The following is a 25,397-nucleotide window of genomic DNA, read 5'->3' as shown; positions in this document are numbered from 1 at the left end:
TAATAATAATAATAATAATAATAATAATAATAATAATAATAATAATAATAATAATAATAATAATAATAATAATAATAATAATAATAATTCGCGACATCTCTTGTTTTGTTCCGAAAGAATAGCCCTGGACGAAAGCAACGTTACTGAAACGTCTTTGCCTGATCTTACACCATCACAGAAGAAGTTGCAAATGGCCTAGTGAGACCTCTGCTCGCATACGGCCAGACTCGCTGGACATGACTTGCCGATGCGATGTACACTGTTTCATTTTCTAGCTGCGCAGGAAGACAGGCCGCAAAAAGCGAACAATACTAAAGCACACGATGTTGGTTAACAATATGATTGGAGATGGCCGCTCACATTAATATACCGTTCAGGTAACGACATGCTGCTTCCGATAACTAGTTTCTCCCCATGAAGAGCTACGGAAGCTGGGGTTTAGCGTTTTTAGCGTTTAGCCTGCGACTCAGTTAACGCGACAGCAATAAAAAGAGAAAAAGAGACGGTCGCCTCGATGTCCCGAGCTCTCCAAAAGAATTTTACGATATGGCGACGTGGAAATTCTCTCTGAATGTCTGGTCAGAATAAGTTTACCAAAGGCCTTTGAACGAAGTTTGTTGGAAAACACTCACATTATATAAACAGAGTGCAGAACGTCATAATGCACGCGTGACAGGTATTGTAGTTGTGATCATCCACTTGGGGGATGCATGAGACATGCCGCTTTTTCTTTAAACATAAAACGAGATCGTTGTTCATGTTATTCCTTGGAGCCGTATCTTTTGCCATGCAGACCAGACACCAAGATGATGAGAACGAAGGCGCGACAGCACGTAAGCGCAAGCCGTTGCAATGGGAATTTGTTATCGCTGTTATCACAGATGTGGTTTATGCAACACCTCCTAGATAGCATCAGGCCTGCGCCCCCACGTGACACAGCGTCACACACAAAGGTCAGCGATACTGCTATGACGTCAATGAAAGAGAGAACAAGAGAAAAGCTCGAAGCAGCTCGCAAAGCTCATGCAGGCCTCCGTGTGTTGGGCAGTGCGCAGCCCTTCTACTATCTAGGAGGTGTTGGTTTATGCGACCAGTGGCGAAAAAAAGCTCAAGAAGGAGCAATCGACGCGCACGTGTAGGCGGGCGCGTCCGGAGAACAAGTGCGTGACGGACGGCGATGGCCTCCGCTTGGGGGAACGGAGAAGGTTCCGTCACGCTTCACGAGACACAGCGAGAGTCAAAGACACGGTCGCTCACTCACTTTCTTCGTTCCCACCGTCATTTTACGCGCTCTCGGATGCCGAAGGAGCTCTCGCTTGCCTACTGACCCACACACCACAGAATATCATGACGAGTCCATAGGAACGCCTGCACCTATACGTAATATAAACAGGAGGCTAAGGGAGCCTCCCTCACTGGGAAACTGTAATGGAAGCATGGTTGACGGAATATTATATGCTTCCTTTTTTTTTTTTTTTTTCCTGTTTGTACTGCAGTTTGTACCGGACAACAACTACATGAATGACGATGGGATGAGGTGTTGCACCGGAACAATTGCGCCGACAATTGTACCGGATGATAAGGCATGACTATAGCAACGACAACAACAATATATACACGCAGTGACAATTTGTAAAATCAGCCGCAGAATTTGTGGCACACTATACCCGGGGCACACTTGCTAATGTGAGATATTAGAAGCATGAGGTGATGGGGTGATGTGTGAATAATGATAACTACGTCCTTGCCCTTGGTATGACATGAAGCCGTTGTGGTCTCATAATGTCAGTGGCCAAGAGCAGTCGAGTCTAGCTGTTGCATATTATAAATAACGTTAAAAATTGGGCTGGTTGGTGACTTAGAATCGCTAAAGCTCCCAGCGCAGGGATGAAAAAAAAAAAAAAAAACGAGATAGGATAGATATCCGGCACGAGAAGAGGGTGAGGATGAATGAATTTTTAAAAGCGGCGTTATTTCAAAAATAACATTCTGTGACCCGTTTAGTGCATCTGTGTTGCGTCGTATTTTTTTTGTCTCCGCACTGGGGCTTTAGCGGCTTTAACTCAGCATGATGCATTATATGTTTTCTAATATGCACACAAGCGCCAGCGCCTTATTATAGAATAGATTCGCTGACCATACCCCGACAGTGTTATGTTTGCCACAATAACGGGTGGAAACTATATGTATACCCCAATACCCCCTCCCACCTTTCCCCCTTTTTATCCTTTGGTCTAATAAATATATCCCACCCCCTCCTCCCTGATGGGAGGGACGAACGTATGTAACTCAAACGTCCAGGAACGACGGTAGAAAAGTGACAGATAATTATTTGCCTTCGCCAGGGAAAGAACGCGGTCTAAAAAATTGGAACAAATATAGATGTACCTATGGACCACTTTACTGTTTACAAACAAGAGGCGTCATCTCCGCATGTGCGGGTTGGTGTGGGTAAAGCACGCTGAACGCAGAGTGAGAATGCTTTATGGAAGGGCGACATTGGCAGTATTGCACCGCTCTCGACTGTCTCCTTCCACAATACATGAATAATTTAGAGCTCTGAAGGGATCAGACAACTGTCGCTACAAGACGAACTTGTTTGAGAACGATATACAACATGGCGTTGCCTTTGCGCTGCGCATCGACAACTGGACGGCCCAGCCACAAACCATGCCGCCGATAACAATCACATTGTAATTTATCTAATATTTTCGCCGAGTCAGTTCACTGTTGACACTAGCAAGTGAACCCAGTCACTGGAAGCATACAATTATTTCACCTTAGAAGAGCTGTTTGCTACGGGAGTTTCTGAAAACAGCGCAAATTTGCTACCGGCCACCGATTCATGTTCATCGTTTATTTGTACACAGGTAGCGTGACAGAATCTCACACTAACTGCAGCGATCAAATCATTGCTTCGTTCTACATTGCGCGTGATTTCGCACCATTTCGCCGTCGGGTTGTGTACCCGAAGGATACACAGCTTTGCGACATGCCCACTTTGCATGAAAACGATCACTCAAATCCCTCCAATTGGTTGCTGTTTGCTCACACCAAGCAGACGGTCTGCTGACTACAGCGCCACCGCTGGAGTGTGACGTCAGGCCCGCAAACTGGTCTACTGACAGGTGCAGAGGACTTGAACTACGCAACTGATATTTACCTGTTCGTGCGGCATGGCCCGCTACGTCCGCGCTTGTTTGCTATGCCCCATTGGGAGCCAAATAGTGCATCGACGCTCCGTATGTTCTGTGTCACTTCTCATCCATTACAGACGATCGACGTACCTGGACAAACTGAAGCCTTTTTGTACTTGTGCTTCAAGATCGGTAGCGATTCCCAAGTTGTGGCTGTCTAGTCTGCTAAACTAGCTAAGAAACAGAGCACCTATCTTAACTTACACGAGGGCGTGCTGCCAATATTTAAGCCACAGGCCGCAGGTTACAAAACCCCGCAGGAAGTCGATGAAGGCGTCCTTTTATTGTGTGGTACAAGCTTGCGCAAATCACAACTCGAATTGTGATCGTACAGGAGAAGCTTCGAGCATTGCCCTTCTAGGACTGGATATGATCGTTATGTCACAGAGCCTTCGAGTGACCACTGACCGCGTCCAATTATAGTAGTCCTCTTTGTCTGTGCATGTCATTTTCACGCACCTGCTGCTGGACGCCACTAGAGGTAATTGAGCAGTCGAAACTCTAACTCGGCACTCTGTACTGTTCTCTAAGTACCACGGATAGAATAAGTCAGTGGTGCTATTTTTCTTTTTGTTCGTCCAACACAGTTACAAAAAAGGGCTAATATAGCACTACTACTGTTGGAGACTGTATGGTCTTGCATTTCGGGCAATAAATAAACATGCACAATGCATTATCTCTCCGTCTCCGGCTTCAAGTCCGATGTCGGAGCCAGATGAATACATTGTTTTCATGTTACTCTTTTGGCCTTGACACTGACCGCATTCGCGCACACAGTAATTGCCTGCTTGCTGCGGCCTTGTAGCCACGTTTAATCGACGCGGGCGAAATGTCTGACGATCCAAATGTTGGATGATACTGTAAAATATGGAGTGCGGTGGGGTTTTTGGAGTGCCATTTCCAGGCGGTCTGCCTGCCTGGCTGGTGCTATGTTGCACGGCGGGATCGTGCGTCCTGGGCCGACTTGTGCTGGCATGTGTCCCAAAGCTAATAAGGAAAACTAAGGGAAAACACCCAAACAGCACAGACGGCGCCCGTATTCGAACCCGGATCACCTCTCAATCTCAACGTGGGATGCCATCGCCGTAGCCAATAAGACACGGGAGCTGGACTAATGGGACCCAAAATGAGACCGCAGGATTACGCGACACAGCAAGTGCATTAAAACGACGACGGATTTGATGCGCTGGTACAGGAGAGGCTGGCGTGTTTGTTCACCTGGCGCCTCTCTCCCGATAGCCACATGTACGTTCATAATGGCACAGCTCCGCAGTCTCTGTTATGCTCCAAGCATCACTCCTGTAGTCTGAAGAGGAAGTGTTGCTGCGCAGCGCAAAGAGTGCTTGTCCTAGCCAGTGTTGTACCCGTTACCGAAATGTGGTATCGCGATACCGATACTCGTTACTTGAGTAAGAAGTATCGAAATACCGATATCGATACTTATTTTTTAAAGTAACTGGGTACCGCTACCGTTACTAAAAAAAGTAACGCGATACTTTGCCCTATACTTTTGTTTGAAATACGAAGATGATGCAACATAAAAATCTCCCTTACGTGAACACCATAATTGTTCGTACAATAGCAGTTTAGGAGAAGACAGCTTCGCAGTAAAAGACAGCATATTTATTATGTAGCTCGGACACTTTGCTGGACTTTTATCAATAGCTGGTTCTGAAAGTCTTCTTCTGCCATCCAAGCAGGCCGTGGTCTCTCCGGCAGCTGACAGAGGCCAATATGACGATTACGTTGGTGTCAGGCCCACATATACCGTGGAGTCAAATGAGCAAGGAAACCTATCCGAAGTTAACAATACCACAATATATGTGAGCGTGACTCAGTGCGACACGGCAGCTTAGCAGTGGTATCCAGAGCGCACTGTCAAAGACTTCACCTCTGTTCGTTGACTACAACTCTTTGGTTCAGCGCTGCGTGGTGTATTTCCTCGAGATTCGAAAAAACAAAGTGAACATGTGTTTGGTATAATTCCAGTTACGGAGCACGTAGGCGTGTCCACTGGCTTCTTGTCGAGGGATAGGCGGACCATTGACAATGAATAAGAGTGAGAAATATGGTCGGTGAAGAAAGGGTGGGGCAGTAAAAAGTATCGGTATCGGTAACGATACAGAGATCGCGTTACCATAAATTTGTTAAGGAAATACTTTTTCGATACCGATTTAAAAAAGTATCACGACACGCATACTGAAAACGTAGCGATTTAAACGTAGCGATGATAACGTGGCGATGCTGTAACGGCAATACATGCAACACTCGTTCTAGCTACCAGCAGACAGCCCTGCTTCATCAGCAGCAGCCAAAGAACTGGGAGGTACCCCGGGTTGGAATCATGGTGCCGGCTGTGCTGTCTGGGGTTTTTCCTGGGTTTTCCTCAGACGCTTGCAGACATATGTCGGCACAGTTCCCTTAGAAGTCGGACCAGGACGCACATCCCCCAGGGCGTCAGTCGTGACGTTGCCCACCTCTGTGAGGCCGACAACGGCGAGCCCTTTCACCGGCACCACCACCAGCTATTAGAACAAAGAACTGGGAGGTACCCGGGTTCGAATCATGGTGCCGGCTGTGCTGTCTGGGGTTTTTCCTGGGTTTTCCTCAGACGCTTGACGACATATGTCGGCACAGTTCCCTTAGAAGTCTGAACAGGACGCACATCCCCCAGGGCGTCAGTCGTGACGTTGCCCACCTCTGTGAGGCCGACAACGGCGAGCCCTTTCACCGGCACCACCACCAGCTATTAGAACAAAGAACTGGGAGGTACCCGGGTTGGAATCATGGTGCCGGCTGTGCTGTCTGGGGTTTTTCCTGGGTTTTCCTCAGACGCTTGCAGACATATGTCGGCACAGTTCCCTTAGAAGTCTGAACAGGACGCACATCACCCAGGGCGTCAGTCGTGACGTTGCCCAAATCTGTGAGGCCGACAACGGCGAGCCCTTTCACCGGCACCACCACCAGCTATTAGAACAAAGAACTGGGAGGTACCCGGGTTGGAATCATGGTGCCGGCTGTGCTGTCTGGGGTTTTTCCTGGGTTTTCCTCAGACGCTTGCAGACATATGTTGGCACAGTTCCCTTAGAAGTCTGAACAGGACGCACATCCCCCAGGGCGTCAGTCGTGACGTTGGCTACCTCTGTGAGGCCGACAACGGCGAGCCCTTTCACCGGCACCACCACCAGCTATTAGAACAAAGAACTGGGAGGTACCCGGGTTGGAATCATGGTGCCGGCTGTGCTGTCTGGGGTTTTTCCTGGGTTTTCCTCAGACGCTTGCATACATATGTTGGCGCAGTTCCCTTAGAAGTCTGAACAGGATGCACATCCCCCAGGGCGTCAGTCGTGACGTTGCCCACCTCTGTGAGGCCGACAACGGCGAGCCCTTTCACCGGCACCACCACCAGCTATTAGAACAAAGAACTGGGAGGTACCCGGGTTCGAATCATGGTGCCGGCTGTGCTGTCTGGGGTTTTTCCTGGGTTTTCCTCAGACGCTTGCAGACATATGTCGGCACAGTTCCCTTAGAAGTCTGAACAGGACGCACATCCCCCAGGGCGTCAGTCGTGACGTCGCCCACCTCTGTGAGGCCGACAATGGCGAGCCCTTTCACCGGCACCACCACCAGCTATTAGAACAAAGAACTGGGAGGTACCCGGGTTGGAATCATGGTGCCGGCTGTGCTGTCTGGGGTTTTTCCTGGGTTTTCCTCAGACGCTTGCAGACATATGTCGGCACAGTTCCATTAGAAGTCTGAACAGGACGCACATCCCCCAGGGCGTCAGTCGTGACGTTGCCCACCTCTTTGAGGCCGACAACGGCGAGCCCTTTCACCGGCACCACCACCAGCTATTAGAACAAAGAACTGGGAGGTACCCGGGTTGGAATCATGGTGCCGGCTGTGCTGTCTGGGGTTTTTCCTGGGTTTTCCTCAGACACTTGCAGACATATGTCGGCACAGTTCCCTTAGAAGTCGGACCAGGACGCACATCCCCCAGGGCGTCAGTCGTGACGTTGCCCACCTCTGTGAGGCCGACAACGGCGAGCCCTTTCACCGGCACCACCACCAGCTATTAGAACAAAGAACTGGGAGGTACCCGGGTTCGAATCATGGTGCCGGCTGTGCTGTCTGGGGTTTTTCCTGGGTTTTCCTCAGACGCTTGCAGACATATGTCGGCACAGTTCCCTTAGAAGTCTGAACAGGACGCACATCCCCCAGGGCGTCAGTCGTGACGTTGCCCACCTCTGTGAGGCCGACAACGGCGAGCCCTTTCACCGGCACCACCACCAGCTATTAGAACAAAGAACTGGGAGGTACCCGGGTTGGAATCATGGTGCCGGCTGTGCTGTCTGGGGTTTTTCCTGGGTTTTCCTCAGACGTTTGCAGACATATGTCGGCACAGTTCCCTTAGAAGTCTGAACAGGATGCACATCCCCCAGGGCGTCAGTCGTGACGTTGCCCACCTCTGTGAGGCCGACAACGGCGAGCCCTTTCACCGGCACCACCACCAGCTATTAGAACAAAGAACTGGGAGGTACCCGGGTTCGAATCATGGTGCCGGCTGTGCTGTCTGGGGTTTTTCCTGGGTTTTCCTTAGACGCTTGCAGACATATGTCGGCACAGTTCCCTTAGAAATCGGACCAGGACGCACATCCCCCAGGGCGTCAGTCGTGACGTTGCCCACCTCTGTGAGGCCGACAACAGCGAGCCCTTTCACCGGCACCATCACCAGCTATTAGAACAAAGAACTGGGAGGTACCCAGGTTCGAATCATGGTGCTGCTGTGCTGTCTGGGGTTTTTCCTGGGTTTTCCTCAGACGCTTGCAGACATATGTCGGCACAGTTCCCTTAGAACTCGGACCAGGACGCACATCCCCCAGGGCGTCAGTCGTGACGTTGCCCACCTCTGTGAGGCCGACAACGGCGAGCCCTTTCACCGGCACCACCACCAGCTGTTAGAACACAGAAATGGGAGGTACCCGGGTTGGAATCATGGTGCCGGCTGTGCTGTCTGGGGTTTTTCCTGGGTTTTCCTCAGACGCTTGCAGACATATGTCGGCACAGTTCCCTTAGAAGTCGGACCAGGACGCACATCCCCCAGGGCGTCAGTCGTGACGTTGCCCACCTCTGTGAGGCCGACAACGGCGAGCCCTTTCACCGGCACCACCACCAGCTATTAGAACAAAGAATTGGGAGGTACCCGGGTTGGAATCATGGTGCCGGCTGTGCTGTCTGGGGTTTTTCCTGGGTTTTCCTCAGACGCTTGCAGACACATGTCGGCACAGTTCCCTTAGAAGTCGGACCAGGACGCACATCCCCCAGGGCGTCAGTCGTGACGTTGCCCACCTCTGTGAGGCCGACAACGGCGAGCCCTTTCACCGGCACCACCACCAGCTATTAGAACAAAGAACTGGGAGGTACCCGGGTTGGAATCATGGTGCCGGCTGTGCTGTCTGGGGTTTTTCCTGGGTTTTCCTCAGACGCTTGCAGACACATGTCGGCGGACCAGGACGCACATCCCCCAGGGCGTCAGTCGTGACGTTGCCCACCTCTGTGAGGCCGAAAACGGCGAGCCCTTTCACTAGCACCACCACCAGCTATTAGAACAAAGAACTGGGAGGTACCCGGGTTGGAATCATGGTGCCGGCTGTGCTGTCTGGGGTTTTTCCTGGGGTTTCCTCAGACGCTTGCAGACATATGTCGGCACAGTTCCCTTAGAAGTCTGAACAGGATGCACATCCCCCAGGGCGTCAGTCGTGACGTTGCCCATCTCTGTGAGGCCGAAAACGGCGAGCCCTTTCACCGGCACCACCACCAGCTATTAGAACAAAGAACTGGGAGGTACCCGGGTTCGAATCATGGTGCTGCAGTGCTGTCTGGGGTTTTTCCTGGGTTTTCCTCAGACGCTTGCAGACATATGTCGGCACAGTTCCCTTAGAAGTCGGACCAGGTCGCACATCCCCCAGGGCGTCAGTCGTGACGTTGCCCACCTCTGTGAGGCCGACAACGGCGAGCCCTTTCACCGGCACCACCACCAGCTATTAGAACAAAGAACTGGGAGGTACCCGGGTTGGAATCATGGTGCCGGCTGTGCTGTCTGGGGTTTTTCCTGGGTTTTCCTCAGACGCTTGCAGACATATGTCGGCACAGTTCCCTTAGGAGTCGGACCAGGACGCACATCCCCCAGGGCGTCAGTCGTGACGTTGCCCACCTCTGTGAGGCCGACAACGGCGAGCCCTTTCACCGGCACCACCACCAGCTATTAGAACAAAGAACTGGGAGGTACCCGGGTTGGAATCATGGTGCCGGCTGTGCTGTCTGGGGTTTTTCCTGGGTTTTCCTCAGACGCTTGCAGACACATGTCGGCACAGTTCCCTTAGAAGTCGGACCAGGACGCACATCCCCCAGGGCGTCAGTCGTGACGTTGCCCACCTCTGTGAGGCCGACAACGGCGAGCCCTTTCACCGGCACCACCACCAGCTATTAGAACAAAGAACTGGGAGGTACCCGGGTTGGAATCATGGTGCCGGCTGTGCTGTCTGGGGTTTTTCCTGGGTTTTCCTCAGACGCTTGCAGACACATGTCGGCACAGTTCCCTTAGAAGTCGGACCAGGACGCACATCCCCCAGGGCGTCAGTCGTGACGTTGCCCACCATTGTGAGGCCGAAAACGGCGAGCCCTTTCACTAGCACCACCACCAGCTATTAGAACAAAGAACTGGGAGGTACCCGGGTTGGAATCATGGTGCCGGCTGTGCTGTCTGGGGTTTTTCCTGGGGTTTCCTCAGACGCTTGCAGACATATGTCGGCACAGTTCCCTTAGAAGTCTGAACAGGATGCACATCCCCCAGGGCGTCAGTCGTGACGTTGCCCATCTCTGTGAGGCCGAAAACGGCGAGCCCTTTCACCGGCACCACCACCAGCTATTAGAACAAAGAACTGGGAGGTACCCGGGTTGGAATCATGGTGCTGCTGTGCTGTCTGGGGTTTTTCCTGGGTTTTCCTCAGACGCTTGCAGACATATGTCGGCACAGTTCCCTTAGAAGTCGGACCAGGACGCACATCCCCCAGGGCGTCAGTCGTGACGTTGCCCACCTCTGTGAGGCCGACAACGGCGAGCCCTTTCACCGGCACCACCACCAGCTATTAGAACAAAGAACTGGGAGGTACCCGGGTTGGAATCATGGTGCCGGCTGTGCTGTCTGGGGTTTTTCCTGGGTTTTCCTCAGACGCTTGCAGACATATGTCGGCACAGTTCCCTTAGGAGTCGGACCAGGACGCACATCCCCCAGGGCGTCAGTCGTGACGTTGCCCACCTCTGTGAGGCCGACAACGGCGAGCCCTTTCACCGGCACCACCACCAGCTATTAGAACAAAGACCTGGGAGGTACCCGGGTTCGAATCATGGTGCCGGCTGTGCTGTCTTGGGTTTTTCCTGGGTTTTCCAAAGACGCTTGCAGACACATGTCGGCACAGTTCCCTTAGAAGTCGGACCAGGACGCACATCCCCCAGGGCGTCAGTCGTGACGTTGCCCACCTCTGTGAGGCCGACAACGGCGAGCCCTTTCACCGGCACCACCACCAGCTATTAGAACAAAGAACTGGGAGGTACCCGGGTTGGAATCATGGTGCCGGCTGTGCTGTCTGGGGTTTTTCCTGGGTTTTCCTCAGACGCTTGCAGACACATGTCGGCACAGTTCCCTTAGAAGTCGGACCAGGACGCACATCCCCCAGGGCGTCAGTCGTGACGTTGCCCATCTCTGTGAGGCCGAAAACGGCGAGCCCTTTCACTAGCACCACCACCACCATTGGAACAAAGTAAAAAAAGGGTGAGGAAAGGTCACCCAAACGGTATGTCGGCTTGATATTTCGCAAAACAAAAAGAAAGAAAGAAAGGAAAGAAAAAGGAGGGGAAAAAAAGAAACGGGAAACAAAAGAAGTAGGAAATAAATGATAAAATAACGAAAGGTGAAAGAAGGATTGTACAGATTACAGACGAAGACGAAGAAGGATATTGTGGCTAATCATGGGGAAAGTGAGACAAATTCCTTTAACAAATTATGGACCTTGGAAACATATTGCAATCTTTATGAGCAGCTACACGATCACTTCCGAAGCATTTTAACTCTTCCTGTTGCCGTGAACGGGGTTCAGCTTGTCCAGATTGCGCGATTAAAGAGTCTGATATACATACCCAACACTGCAAGAACCGCCCCTTTCTCTTTACTTTTTTCCTTATAAACCCATCTTTATAAAACCCTCAGTGTATCAGTGAAAGACGCGCATACATATTCGGTATCGTGGGTGACATCTTCTCAGCACATGGAGCACACGTGTAGGTCTTCTCAAGAGCAGCAAAACATGATGGCTCTTCAAAACTGCACAAGGGTGCATAAAGCGTGTCGCGTGTTTTACCCAGCATCGCGAGCGGGGGAGTCTGAGGACTCTTTTATGCGTCGACTTCAAATCTCAAGCCTGACAGTCTGCGGCACAACGACCCTGCCGTGGTACTCATCAAGATTGGGACACGCTCAGGTGAGTTCCTTGGTGAGGCTGTTTACATTCGGGGGAGCCCGACTGAAGGCACGCATGGGATGCCAAATATAAAGCGCCCTCGATGCTCGGACAACGGGCGAGGGGCAACCGGTCGTGAAATTTCATGACCGATACAAGTCAAGGTCGTCATCCATGAGACGCTCAAAAGGCATTGCCGCGTAATATATCAAGGCTGACCATGTCACACCTGAAGCCGTCAGATCCGAGGTACTTTCAAGATTTAAAACATAGAAGGGGGTGCGGGAAAAGATATGGTGCTGTTGTCAAGTTGAGAGGTCGTCGCACGTAGGCTTGTGTTCTCTGTTTCGTTTTGGCTCTTCCCCACAGGAGCGCTGTAGTTAATGCGCTCGGCGTGGCGGTGGAGGTGGTGGGTGCAATCGAGAATTTTATAAACAGTCGTAAATGTGTTCTTGGCAGTACGTGCTGCTATGTATTCGCCGTCTTCGTTACCAACCCTTGCACGACTTCACTGCCTTGTCTCTATCTGGTGATAATACGGTGGTTTTCATCTCGAAGGAACCGAGCAGGATAATATTTTGGACATAACAATTTCAGTTCATGGTTCACTATGGTAGCCTCGCCGAAAAGGCGAACGCAAAGGCATTGTCAGCATTACATCCATTTGGATTGGATTGGATTTGAGTTAAAAATAACTCATATGTTTCTTATCAAATACGCCGAGGCGCTTGCAAGTTTCGCAATAGTTGGGTTCGCAATTCCCGACAATTATGTGGGGTGTCGTTGGTTTCTGGGAGTTTCAGGCAGACTTGAAAGACGCAAAAATCATTCCGGTTCACAAGTCGGGCAGCAAGGCTGATATGAGTGATTACAAGCCTAAGCAGCTGCGTAGCAAAATACTGGAACACGTATCTTATACAAACAGTTAGCTCATTTTCGGGAATACATCAATGTTCTTTCCTCTGTGGGTAGCCCGGTTTTAGACGCGTGCGGACTATCTACAATCACTCAGTTTCTTCATATTACGACTTAGTAGAAGTAATCAAGAACAGCTGATAGGTATTTTGCCAAGGCTTTTGATCGGGTATTGAACATAAAGCTTTTGGCGAAACTGAGGTCACTGTCAGATCCAACTCGTTTTGATTGCCGGTTAGAGAAATTACTTGACTAATCGCAGACAGCTATAGGCATCGACGATATACTATTCTTACCAGTTGCTAAATATGTCGGGAGTTCCCCAGGGATCGACTGTTGGCCAGTCGTTGTTCTTGGTGTTCATAAATAACCTTGTATTTGATATCCCAGTTCACGTTTTGCTTTTTGCAGATTACTGTGTACTTTACAATACTGACCCTTCGGATCAAGCCCAGTCCGATGATGTTCCGCTTAAGGTTATTAGCTGGTGTGAATTATGCAAACTTCCCCGTACGTCGAAAAGTGCAAGTTCGTGATAGTGACTTGCAAAAAAATCCACGTAATGCAGCCTATTTTATTCGCTACCAACTGAAAAAGAGTGAACGAGTACCTGGACGTATCTATCGTATCTTCCGACCGGTCCGCGTTGGAATAACTATATCATTTATATATTGTTCGTACCGCACAAGGGAATAAGCTATGGTCGGTTCAACGTTGCTCATACACTTTGCAAATCCAGCTCTAAAGCTAAATGCCTGTAAATTTCTGATACGCCTGTGTCTCTCGGAAGAGCAATGAGAATATATACGTATATATATGTATTTACATTCTAATTGAGTGCTGCCTAAGGAGAGCGGGAGTCGAGGTAGTGGAGAGGGACCACGGGTATGCCATCAGACCCTCCACAGTTGAGCACGAATCGCCCGAACGGTCTGTCCGTTCCTTTTCCCAGGAGTGCCCTCTCGTTTTGCTACGTCGTCATGGACGAACATGCAGGCGACCGTCGAGTATAGTGTTAGGCAATTAAATTTTACGCGAAACTTGGATATGCCTTCCAAAACCTTAGAAATGTTGAACACAGCGTATGGGGAAGCTGCTCTATCGTCAACTCAAATTCTGAGATAGCACAAGGCCTTCAAGGTTGGAAAGAAAGCCGTTGAGGGTCAACAGCGCTCTGGGCGACCTTCAGCGTCAAGAACCGATGAAAATATTGCCGTTGTTAAAACTGCTATGGATTGGGACATACATTTGAATGTTAGGCTAATTTCGGACGTGGTAGCTATAGGTCCTTGAGCGTTTGAGAAGGGTTTTGCGAGTGGTCCTCCACCAGGACAATGCCAACGCCACCTAGATATTGAAGGCCTGCTTATTGCCTCCTCTCTTCAATTCAAGAACTCGCCAATGACTGCAGCGAACTTGGAACCTGTAGACCTGAATCTGTAGACAAAAAGTGCAACAAGCTTTCCAGAAAATCAGTCTTGAGGGAGATATTGAACCGTTTTGCGCTTTATTTTAAAGGTTTCCTATTTAGTACGTGGGGACTTTCAATCACTACTCGCAGACGACGGTGGTTCGTCTCCGTGGCTGTGACCGCTGAAATCACGTTCGTGATTGGCTATACCGACGTTGAAAACACGATCCTGATTGGCTGACTCTTAATTGTTACGTCACGTCGACGAGTAAGCAGGCTTTCTCCATCTAGGTGGAGTTGACAATGCGCCGAGTCACACGTCATTGGCTGTGACGGAATTTTTGGCAGGGACAAACATCCCTACCTTTCCCTGCATACCCTATACAGCCCTGACCTGACGCCGTTCGACGTTTCCTGTTCCCGAAAATAAAAATGCACCTGAAAGGACACCAACTTGACACTATATTGGAAACGTCTAGTCAGATGCGACGAGAGCTCTGGACAGCTTTTCACCTGAATACCCCATCCACTACTATGAAGAATTGCGGCCTCGCTGGAATCCCCGTGTTCAGTTCCAAGGAATTTACTTTAAAAGGTGGTGCAGTCTAATTGTATGTTTTTTTAAATAAAAGTATGTGTTTAATCATTCCCATTACTTTTAGGGTGGACCAGTATGTGGACGTAGTGTGGGACACTTTCACACAGTCAAACATAGATGCTGCAATTGAGTCTGTCCAGATTGTTCTCCTAGTTTTATCGACGATCAGTACAACCCTCGAGTGTCTGTAACGCCACTGTACCCTACAGGTAACTTATAATCGTCTGTTGTGGCGCAGCGAAATTCACCGACATAAACTTCTCTATCTCCTAATAAATAAACGGCTGTCAATAACAGCTGAACTTCAAAAATCATTTAAATCGACACGGTTCACCAGGCACAACCATAGCAAATCCTTTATGGACTTCCATGCAACATGTCCAAATATCGTTTCTTATAATTTATATCCATTTTTATTTGTGTCTCATTTCTTTCTGCTGGGATGCCTTCCCTACTTAGATGCAAAGGTAGTCTGAAGCATATGCAAGTAAAAGTTGCAATTAAAAAGAAAATATGGAGATTGTGGCTGTGACGGGTTTTGTTTGGATTACCGCTTGGTTTTGTATTACTTAAATTGGATTGATATGAAAAACAATGCACAGGATGGGTTGTTCCTACTTTCATAAATGCGGCCGCTCCCTACGACAAACACCGCTTACTCAATATGAGGAACCCCTTCGTGAAACGTCGTTCGTCCGCAAGGACATCGCAACATTTTTGAACAACCATCGAGACAACAACGACAAAAAACACCGTCATGTGATGTGAATAGCAGCAGGCAAGGTCGTGCTGAAGACTGAGAGGTGGTGGGCTCGAATCCTACCACCGGCTGTGCTGTCTGAGGTTTTCCCTGGGTTTTCCGAAGACTTTCCAGACGAAAGTCGGCAGAGTTCCCCTTGAAGCCCAGGACGCATACTAACCCCCCTGTCCCCCTCTCCTTGCTGCTGTCCTCACTCCATCTGTCCACGTCTGTGCGCCGCTCATAGCCACAGCTGCTTCGCGGCGCTAACACGCAATCAAAAAAAACAAAAAAAAGAAAACCTCCAGGTCGCTGGAGGGAGAACCTAACCACGCTGTCCTCCCCAAAGTTCTGAGAGTCCAACACAATTTGCAAACTTGAAAATTCAGCGGACACTGATTTCAAGCTCGAGCGAGACGCACGCACAGCTACGCTACAACTTGAACACGTTCCCGCCATCGTTTTCTCCATTCAGGGCGAAATCCGAACGGCACACATATTTTTCTTTTCTCTTTTTTTCTGCGTTGGAACGGAGGGCCCGTCCGGATGCAGAGGTTTCTGGTGTCGCTATTGTGGCGGTTCAAGTCAACGGGTTCCCATTTCGTGCACCTGAGCCCCCTGCCGACGGCTGCGAGTGTCGCACGGGAGGTTAATATGGCGGGAAAACTGTGGGACGGTACACTTCAGGTACATAGAAGACCTGTGTTATGCGCGCACGATTCTTCTTTTTACGTCAATCATCCCAAGAGGATCCCGAGCGTCGTATTTCATGCATTGTTTTCCGCACAGGACGGGGTTAGAGATACAGAAAGAGATATGTGGGAGTTTTTGTGAAAGACCATTCGTAACGCTGCCATATCATTCGGTTGCTTGTATGTAAGGATAAAGCAAATATAAATTATCTTAGGGACGGAAAGTACCTACGGCATCCGTCAATCACACGGGAGAACACAAAGATAATTAACACATTGTACAACGTGCTAGTTAAAAGACACCTCTTAAATGGCAGCTATACTGCAGTCAATGACTGAAGTGTTAGTAAGAAAGCATACAAACGCGTGAGACTAATGTGTTTTTGCAGTCTGGGAGTCCCTTCATGCACTTCCTAGAGCCCCAAACTCATGCCCCTCCTAACTATAACCTCAGACCGAAAACAAAAAACAAAAAAAAAGAAACGTTGTTTGTGCTGAATAAAACTGGAAGAGTTGTCAAGTACCCGCGAGGCGCATGCGTACAGCTACAGTATCTGCTCAGGTCGGATAGAATTCATGCTTTCCACTTCGTCCCTCGACTTTGCCTGTCCTTGGCTCAGACTCGCAAAGTTCGTGTTACCCTCCTTGCTGTAGAGAGTACACTTTACACTAGAGAGTACTCGTCGTCCTAAACATCCTCGAATAACATCATGACCATTATCCTGCCAAGTGATATCAGCGAACGCAAATAATCCGTGGATTTGCTTTTGAACGTATGCGTCTTTATCAGAATCCATACGTATACAGCGAAACTAATCAGCTGAAAACACTAATTCATTCAAAATTTCAGCCGTGTGGAGCTGCTGGTTCTGTACCGCAGGACCAGAGCTCGCTGAATGGAAATACTTTGTAAGTGCAACTGCTACTTCAATGGCGACCCTCTCTTTCTGCTGCAATGGCGACCCGTTCAGATTTTGCCCTTCGTACTTTGTGTCTATATACAACAACAATGTCCACACATGTCTCTACATTTATAGTCCTGTGTAATTACAACCGGTGGGTCATCATCCCCACCCAACGGAAGTCTCTCTCATCGTACGGTGGCGCCGAAGTTGCGTGTCGTGCATCGTCGTAGACAAGATGATACCAGGCGTCCCATTCCCCCTCGCCACCGATTCTTTAAAGTCATCGTATAGTGGACGTCACTGGGTCATGGGCTACCGCAGCAGTCTTTGCCGTAGTAAACACGCAAATGGCCTGAGGCATCTCCTGCGCGTTTTTCCCACGGACGCTGGACGGTGGTTATTTTGATATGCTGGAGGGTGACTAAGAAGCCTCTGATCTAATTATCCTGAGATTTTCTTTTCGAGTAGCTTTCTGTCTTCGTACGACAGGTCACCGGAAATCGGCTTTTAAAGGCTGTTCTGAGATGCTGCATTAGTATTCTGGTCGTGCCGAGAAAAAGTAAATGTACTAGAAAGGAAGACAGTTGTTGTTTGTGTCCAATGAAGGGCAATGGTCAATAGATTGCTGTAATTGTGTAATACATTGCTGTAATTGTGTGACTCGTTTCTCACGTCCCTTTCATGTACGGGTGCCTAATAGGAATATCCATGAAAACTCTGGTACAGTTTCAGAAGAAGAGACATGTTATCTTCTGTCTTTATAAGTAGATGTGCGAATAATTAATTTGGAGTTTCATGGTGTGGGTTGCTCTTCTGTACAAGGTGAATTTAGCAATGGTTACACGTTTCGATCACGTTGCAAAAATACAAGATGGAGTCTGACTGACTTCAAATTTTGCAGAGTGATATTAACCACCCGACTGAGGTTATACTATTTTCTTCTTTTTTTTCTTTTTCTTGCAGGTATTGCTGTCATGTTGAAGCAAAACTAAAATATTCGGAAAAATCTTTCCCCATGCACTTCAATGGCGAACAAAACTCATAAACCGGTGTGTGCTCTAATTTCACCTCACCGTTGACAGGTACCGCAACACAACAAAGATAAGCCAGAAAGTTATTCTCACCAAGTTGGGTTCAAGCTCAAGCTTAATTTCTGAAGACATTGAAGAGAGAGGGACTGACAGTGCGCCATCGTTCCGGAGCAACTGCGTGAATTATTGCAGTATTCACGTGCTTCTTGTCTGTGTGTAGCAGCTCCAGAAATTTTGCACGAAGAGAGTTGCCAGCAGGATTGCGACCAACAAGAATAGCTACCCGCAAGAACTACCTACAGACCCGAGCGCGTTTGGAATTATCTGCAGAATGCATGGCACTAGGCACGTGATCGAATATGTCATTGCCTGGCATTCGCGTCCTCGTCTGCTGCAAATTGTGCTTCGTCTGCTGCAAATTGTGCTTCGTCTGCTTCAAGTTTTGCGTCTTCTGCGCTACGTCTAGTCCCGTCAAGCAAACTCTCCTCCATTGTTACTGCATGATGTATGTCGTATTGACTTATGCAACACCGTCTGTGTGCCGTGATATTAAGCTGGAGCAGACGCAGGAGAAAACGACAGCTTTGGAGTCAGATAGGCCAAACTGCTGGGAGCATACGCATTCTGGTAAAACCAGCTCGCGTGGCTCAGTGGTTAGCGTGCTGGCCATATCACGTCGAGACTGGGAGGTACCAGGGTTCGAATCCCGGTGCCGGCTGTGCTGTCTGGGGTTTTTCCTGGGATTTCTTCAGACGCTTTCAGACATATGTCGGCGCAGTTTCCTTAGAAGTCGGCCCAGCGTGTCAGTCGTGACGTTGCCCACATCTGTGAGGCCGACAACAACAACACGTGGTGATGGTGAATGGGCTCGCCCTTTCACCACCACTACCACCTGGTAAAGACAACAGCTGGCAGAATATTGCAAAAAGCAAGTGAAGATTAAAGGCTCATTGATGAAAAACATCTGTCCGCGCATAGCTGATTACGTTGACTCATTGTGATTCCTTTATTCCATCAGCGTTACCCTTATGCAAACAACCAGTAAATGTTGAAATATAGCTTCATGGGTTCCGGCACCTTGAGGTCCTTGTTGGGCTCGCCTGTTTGTGTTCCAGCCTCAGGAGAGTCACTCTTTACCATGTTAACCTAAATGTGTCAAGGTGTCAATAAATTGGCTTTGGCGTGAATTTTGCGTTTTGAATTGCACTATGCAAGCACTACCTGAACGTGAAAGCATTAGCGGGTAACCGTGAAACCACGCCCTCGTCTGAAAGTTCTCGTCGAACTTGTTACAGCCCACTTACTAACGCTGGCCTTTCGACCGACAAGTGTGCGTGCAGAACTGTCCCTGGATATTACCCCAGAACTGGATGACCTTCGGTCAAGTTCGATTTAAAGCGACGAGAGTCGAGCGATATGAATGGAGCTGGAAACAAATTGTGGATTGCTGGCAATGTGCCAACAGAAAAATCTGGAATCTTAATTATGCATCCTGCATTTCGGGAGAAATGTTGTAGTACCGCATGCCAGAGAGCTCTAAACAGTGAACAGTGCAAAACGTCACTACAAATGAGCTACTACAAAGAAGCCAGAAGATCCTGTTGAGTGGAATTTACCTTGGGAACATCCGTGTTAATGCGATAATTTTTGTTATCTTACTTTTCTTCGGGAAATTTGACTCCTCTTCTTTCGTTGCCTGGCTGAAGTCGGGTTCAGAGAGTCTATAGATGAACTATCAGAGAAGAAAGTGGATTGGATGGGAAGAAGTACAAGCTTTTGTCGTCCACGTGGCACGTCTACGTGAGGCCGACAACGGCAAGCCCTTTCACCACCACCACCACGTGGCACTGATATCAGTGTTGGAGGACACGCCACAGAACTGATCCCATACAGGCTCAGCCACACTGGAATCAAGGGCAGGGCATAAATAAATTCGGTGGGAACCATAATTTAATTCAAGCAGATGGGCATGAACAACACCATACCTTCAGTCAGAATTCCACTCACATGCCCTCCTTTATCATCGGGGGGTACGCCGTTGATTGAAGTTAATTCACTTTTGTTGGAGCAAGTGTGAACACCTTCTGTATCATTTCACGAAGGGGGACATGTTGCATTAGAGATCGTGCAAGAGAAAATTACTTCAGCATAATTGCTCCATCGCCGGAGCTTTTCAAACAGGGGCAAGTGCCTTCATTAAAATGTGTCGGTCGATCACTCCCAAGAGATGTAATTGCATACTACAGACACTACGTAGCCAGCAGCGCCATATATCCCCCGCTTAATGAGCGATTTCGAGTTGTCCAGTCAAGTAGGTCAATAGCTGCGTAACAACGAAACCTCTCCAGTTCCACGTAACTGGAGTCTTCTTTATCATGTCTTTCCCATAGTTTTGCTTTCACCTTTAACCTCTGAGCATAAGCCTTACTGTCGGCGTCTAGCTGTGACTGATATTTTGTATAGGGACCGTCGTTCCGGATGAATAGAGACTATATGGATACGAGATGCGATTTATGCGATTTATACGTTTTACGACATCACGCTTACTAAGTGTATACAGATTACGATTGTTGTTGAAACATGGGTAACTCGTGATGGGTGTGAAAACCTCATAATACACAATTTTGTGTAGATGTGTAGAAATCCAGCGAACCGGTAGAGATGTAGGATTTGTGTAGTTGTGTGTAATATACGAGGGGCGTTCAAGTCAAACCAGGACTTTTCATTTTTCGCAAAAGTAAAATGAACTTACAGGCGAGAAATTAGTTCTATTTTTCCACGTAATCTCAAGCTGCACTAATGCACTTGTCCCAGCGTTTCACGAGGGCTTGGATGCCAGCAGCGTAGAAATCCTTACCGGCGAGTACCAGTCATGATCTGACCGTATTCTTGATATTGTCGTCGCAGCTGAAGTCGCGGCCCTAAAGGAACACCTTCAGTGGCCTGAAGAGATGGAAAACGCTGGGGGCGAGGTCTGGACTGTAAGGGGGATGTGGTAGCAACTCCCAGCCAAGTTCCTGTAAGGTGTGTGTCGTGAGATGCGCGGTATGCGGGCGTGCATTGTCCTGTAGGAGGAGGACTCCTTTGGTGATGAGGCCCGGCCGCTTTTGCTTCAGCGCCTTATGCACATCCCTGAGAACCTGGCAGTAATATCCACTATTGATGGTGGTACCACTGGGCAGAAAATCAACATGAACAACGCCAGCCTTGTCCCAGAAAACCGTGGAAAACTTTGATGTTCTCAGGAACTCTGACACTAGGCTCTGAGCCGCCCCGGCCGGGACCGTCCTGCACTGATGTACGGCCGTCTCGGAACCGTTTGCACCACTCAAACGCTTTGCTGCGGCTAAGTGTATCGTGGCCACACTGAGCCTGAAGTCTTCTGTGAATTTCAGATGACTTTACGCCTTCATTCACGAGAAACTTCATGACAATTCGCTGTTCGATGTGCGCGCTCACCTCGTCGTCGGCCATCTTGTCCAGCACGTGTCTTCTATTTTGCACAAACTTTGGACCACCACTTGGTGAACGCGAAGGCCTGCCGCGTGTGAAAATGACGAAAAAGAAGTAGCGCGAGCCATTTGTGCACTCAGGAGACAGAAAGTCCCGGTTTGACTTGAACCCACCTGGTACAATCGCACGCCTGCTCCTGTCGATCACTGTTAATCTTGGTTTTGATTTTGTTTTTTTACGATCTTCCTTCCTAAACAATGAAGTAATTTGGTTGAATAGTGAAGCAAAAATTATCGGGCGAAAGTGATGTCACGTCACCGAACGGTTTTGCTACGCTCAAAGCATACCTTCCACCTCTCTCTCTCCTCTCTCTCCACCTCGGCTTCTAAACAAGGAGAGGCTTTGGGACCTTACGCACAAAAACATGATATTCCCATGCCATTCATCTTATTTTCTACTCTGCGGAGGTGCTGGAGTAGCCAGTCCATCCCTGTCGCCACTTCCGTCCCCATTATTTTCCTTGTTCTGTTTGTCATTATCATCATTATCTCCCTGCAAGCAAAGCAAACTAGAAACTTTGCGAAATGATGTTGATGGATATAATTTCCTTGAGCTTGAGGTGGTGGTAGGAACAGGCACACTTATTATATTTCAAATACAAATACTGTATTTGAAATACTTTTTGGGCATTTAGTATCTTACGAGTTCCTTTTCCAAGGAGTATTTTGGTGCTCTATCTAAAATACCTTTTTTGTATTTTCCACTCAGTCATTTAATTACTTTCTCAAATGTCTTCGCACTGCTGCCAGTCCACTGCAGCCTTTCACAGTTTTCCCCCATCCTGTTCCGAATAAATTCCCTTCTTTCTATGGTCTTCCTGTGTCATTCTGTTACATAGGTGGGGAAGTTACTTTTATTTTGTAGTGCACTACCGTTACTCACTACTTTTTCGAAAAGTAACGCGTTACGTTATTCGTTACTGTTGCGGTAGTAGGTAACGCGTTACTAACGCCATTACTTTTGCATTACTTCACCAGTTGTCCTTATAATATGTACCATTTTTGGTTGAGTCACATAAGTGCATTCCGCAAATCAATACAAGCAATGTTGGGCACAAACAAGGGTCACGCATGAACACAACTTACGTGTACGATTTATTGCAACGCAGAAGTAGTTGATGTTCAAAATTTTTATCGGTGAGCTTCGCCCGTTGGGCTGAGAGGACGCCTAATGACCAGTGAGTGCTCCTTGTCAAGGTTGATAGAGACGGTGACCTTTTGTCTCATACAGTACAAATCCAAAGAGCCAATTACTTGGTACTTTGTTACTTGTTCAGAGGGTAGAGGCTATTTTTCTGCCGCTTTTGCCCCATTCGTCCGAAAAATACCAGAGGGAGTGAAAAACAGAGGTGGTAAACAAAGGTGACACCTCAACCAGGGTAGGTCAACAACCCTTCTTATGCATTCTTCGTGGGTGTCGATGTGACCTTCTTGTCATTGTTGAAGATGAATAGAAAAAATCGTGGATTTTCCCGGATTCTGCAGGCACGGTCCTCGCTCAAGCTTTCAAGTTCCCGAACACGCAGTAACGCATAACGCCGTTACGCGTTAGTTGTTAAAAATGTAATGACGTTACGTTACTCATTACTTTTCTCCCAAATGTAATGCGTTACCATACTGTAGAAGTGGTTTTTTCCGCGTGGAAAATATTTTCGCGTTTTCGAGCAGAGCTGCTTTGAGGATTGATTCGCGAGAACTTAAATTCGCGACACAGGTTTCCGGGAGTGCTTTGCTCTTGCATATCGTGCCGCCGTCAATACTCGGGCATATTTCGGCACGTACTAAGACATCCGTTGTTCACGTGGATTGCGGCATTCTAGGTCTATTCCTTTCTTCTCCTCACAGAGATAGGAGGAAAGGTCCTGTCAAATGGCCTTGAGGGACCCTGTAGGAGGCCATGGTACTGGCCGTGTGCAAGTTAGCCAGTTTATTTTAGCAGTTCTTATTAATTATCACTCGGGGCACTGCCCAGTTCGGTTGAGATGTGGTACTATCATTCAAGCTGGTTTTGAGAATGCGGGGAAATGCATGTTCTGGCTTCGTGGTATAGTGGCATATTGCATGTATAGTGCAAAGCGTTTATAGGAGTAACAAAAGCATGATGAATTTTCATTTCTTTTCATCTTGCCTGATGGGATAAAACAATCTTCTGCGCTTGCTTAAACTGCCTATGCTGCATAGAGTAGAAAGGGTCAGGTAGTCGCGGTATAGCGTCGAAGGCCGAACGATTTTCGCCCTTATATGGCCAGAGTTATTCGCGGGACCTTAAATTCGCGATTTTGGAGGTGTGCGCGAAAAACGCGAAAAATAATTCCGCGCGAAAAAAACCACTCCTACAGTATTTCACTACTCGAATGTAACGCGTTACCGGTAACGCACTACTTTGTAACGCGTTACTCCCCACCTATGTTCTGTTATGTGTCATTCTCGTCCATTCTTGGATGCTGGGTTGACTCAATGTACCCCACGAGAGTTCAGGACTTTTTTATTCGCCCCTGCTACAGCATTCTGACCTCAAACATAACTTTATCTCGTGGCCTGTTCCATGATGGAACCTTGGCTTCCAGGTCTCTCACCTCTGAGCACGTGAAATTCCGTGATTCATACTATGCAGGGGGTGCGCTGTGGCATAGACGAGTGACCGGTGGTAAACTTGTTGTCCATTTAGGGGTCTTTTGGGCTGTTTATATTGTGAGGTCGCAGCATAAAGCCTACCAAGCAGCCGCCTTTACTTCCTCGACGATATCTGAGTCCGTATTCTGAATGGGTTTCCGCGAGACTGAACAAAACATTTTTGTGCAGTGCAAACTGTGCTTACTAAAGAAGCTTTCTGTCGGCTAGGCAAATGTCGAACCGCAACTAGAGAAAGCACATTAAAGTATGTCGAAATGTATCTTAGTGTATCTTAAATGTATCTCAAATACTTTTTGACGTATTTGGTACTCCATTTTAAATATTTTTGTTCAAGTATTTAGAGCTGCATTTTAATTACACTGATGTTTAACACTTGACATTTTGCACTGTGTATAGCCGTATGTTGTATGTGTTGTATGTAGTGTACTCCCCTCATCTGCCATGGCCATCAAGAGATGGCCGGCAGTATCTTTCAAATACATAAATAAATAAATTACAATCGTCTCTCAGTATTTGATATCTTATTTTAAATACCTTTGTTAAGGAAGACGACAGGATTGCAGGAACACGGGAGCTCGTGAGCTTCCGCCCTCGGTCTCCTGCTTCCTTATACATTGGTGCCGAAACCCAGGACCCGCTGGGTCAGCTTACGACTAGGAAGCATTGAGGAGGCTATAAGGACGCACCGACTCTCATCGCTGGTAAGGTAATGGAGGATCTTGATCGCATAAGGAAATTTCGAAGTCAGGCGAGGTCGTCGATAACCCGAACGGTGAACGATCTGAAGACGCTTTTGACTACGACCCCTCTTCCCAGAGAGCAACTGAAGCAAACCTTGACGGTTCTGGAAACGAAGTGGGCTACCTTGAAAGAAAAGGACCCAGAGGTTCAGGGTCTCATACCGGAGGAATTGATAGAGAGCGAGTGTAATTCCTGCGATCAATACCTCGAGTCAGTCACTGCGATCAAGTTCCAAGTGTGTTCCGCACTAGACTCCACGACGGCATCCCGATCTTTGGCTCCCGCAAGTGATGGCGTTAATGCTACGGGACCTCGACGATCCTCCTCAGGAGATCGGAGTCAGTCTACCGGAGTCACTCTACCGAAGCTGCGGATCGACACCTTTAGCGGCGACCTATCTAAATAGCAGGGGTTCTGGGACCAGTTCCGTGCGAGTATTCATGAAAACGAGCGCCTCACCGATGTCAACAAGCTGAAGTACCTGGTTTCTCTCGTTTCTGGGCCAG

General features: G+C 48.3%; 1 long non-coding RNA gene across 1 annotated transcript in view; it reads left to right on the top strand.

Annotated features, from left to right (window-relative positions):
• Positions 1–25,397, top strand: part of LOC135385941 (uncharacterized) — a 206,655-nt gene that overhangs the window by 35,191 nt on the left and 146,067 nt on the right. The gene's annotated exons all lie outside the window — the stretch shown is intronic.

This window comes from Ornithodoros turicata, chromosome 2, assembly GCF_037126465.1.
Source record: "Ornithodoros turicata isolate Travis chromosome 2, ASM3712646v1, whole genome shotgun sequence".
Taxonomy (NCBI): Eukaryota; Metazoa; Arthropoda; class Arachnida; order Ixodida; family Argasidae; genus Ornithodoros; species Ornithodoros turicata.
This window is presented reverse-complemented; position numbering and strand designations above follow the sequence as displayed.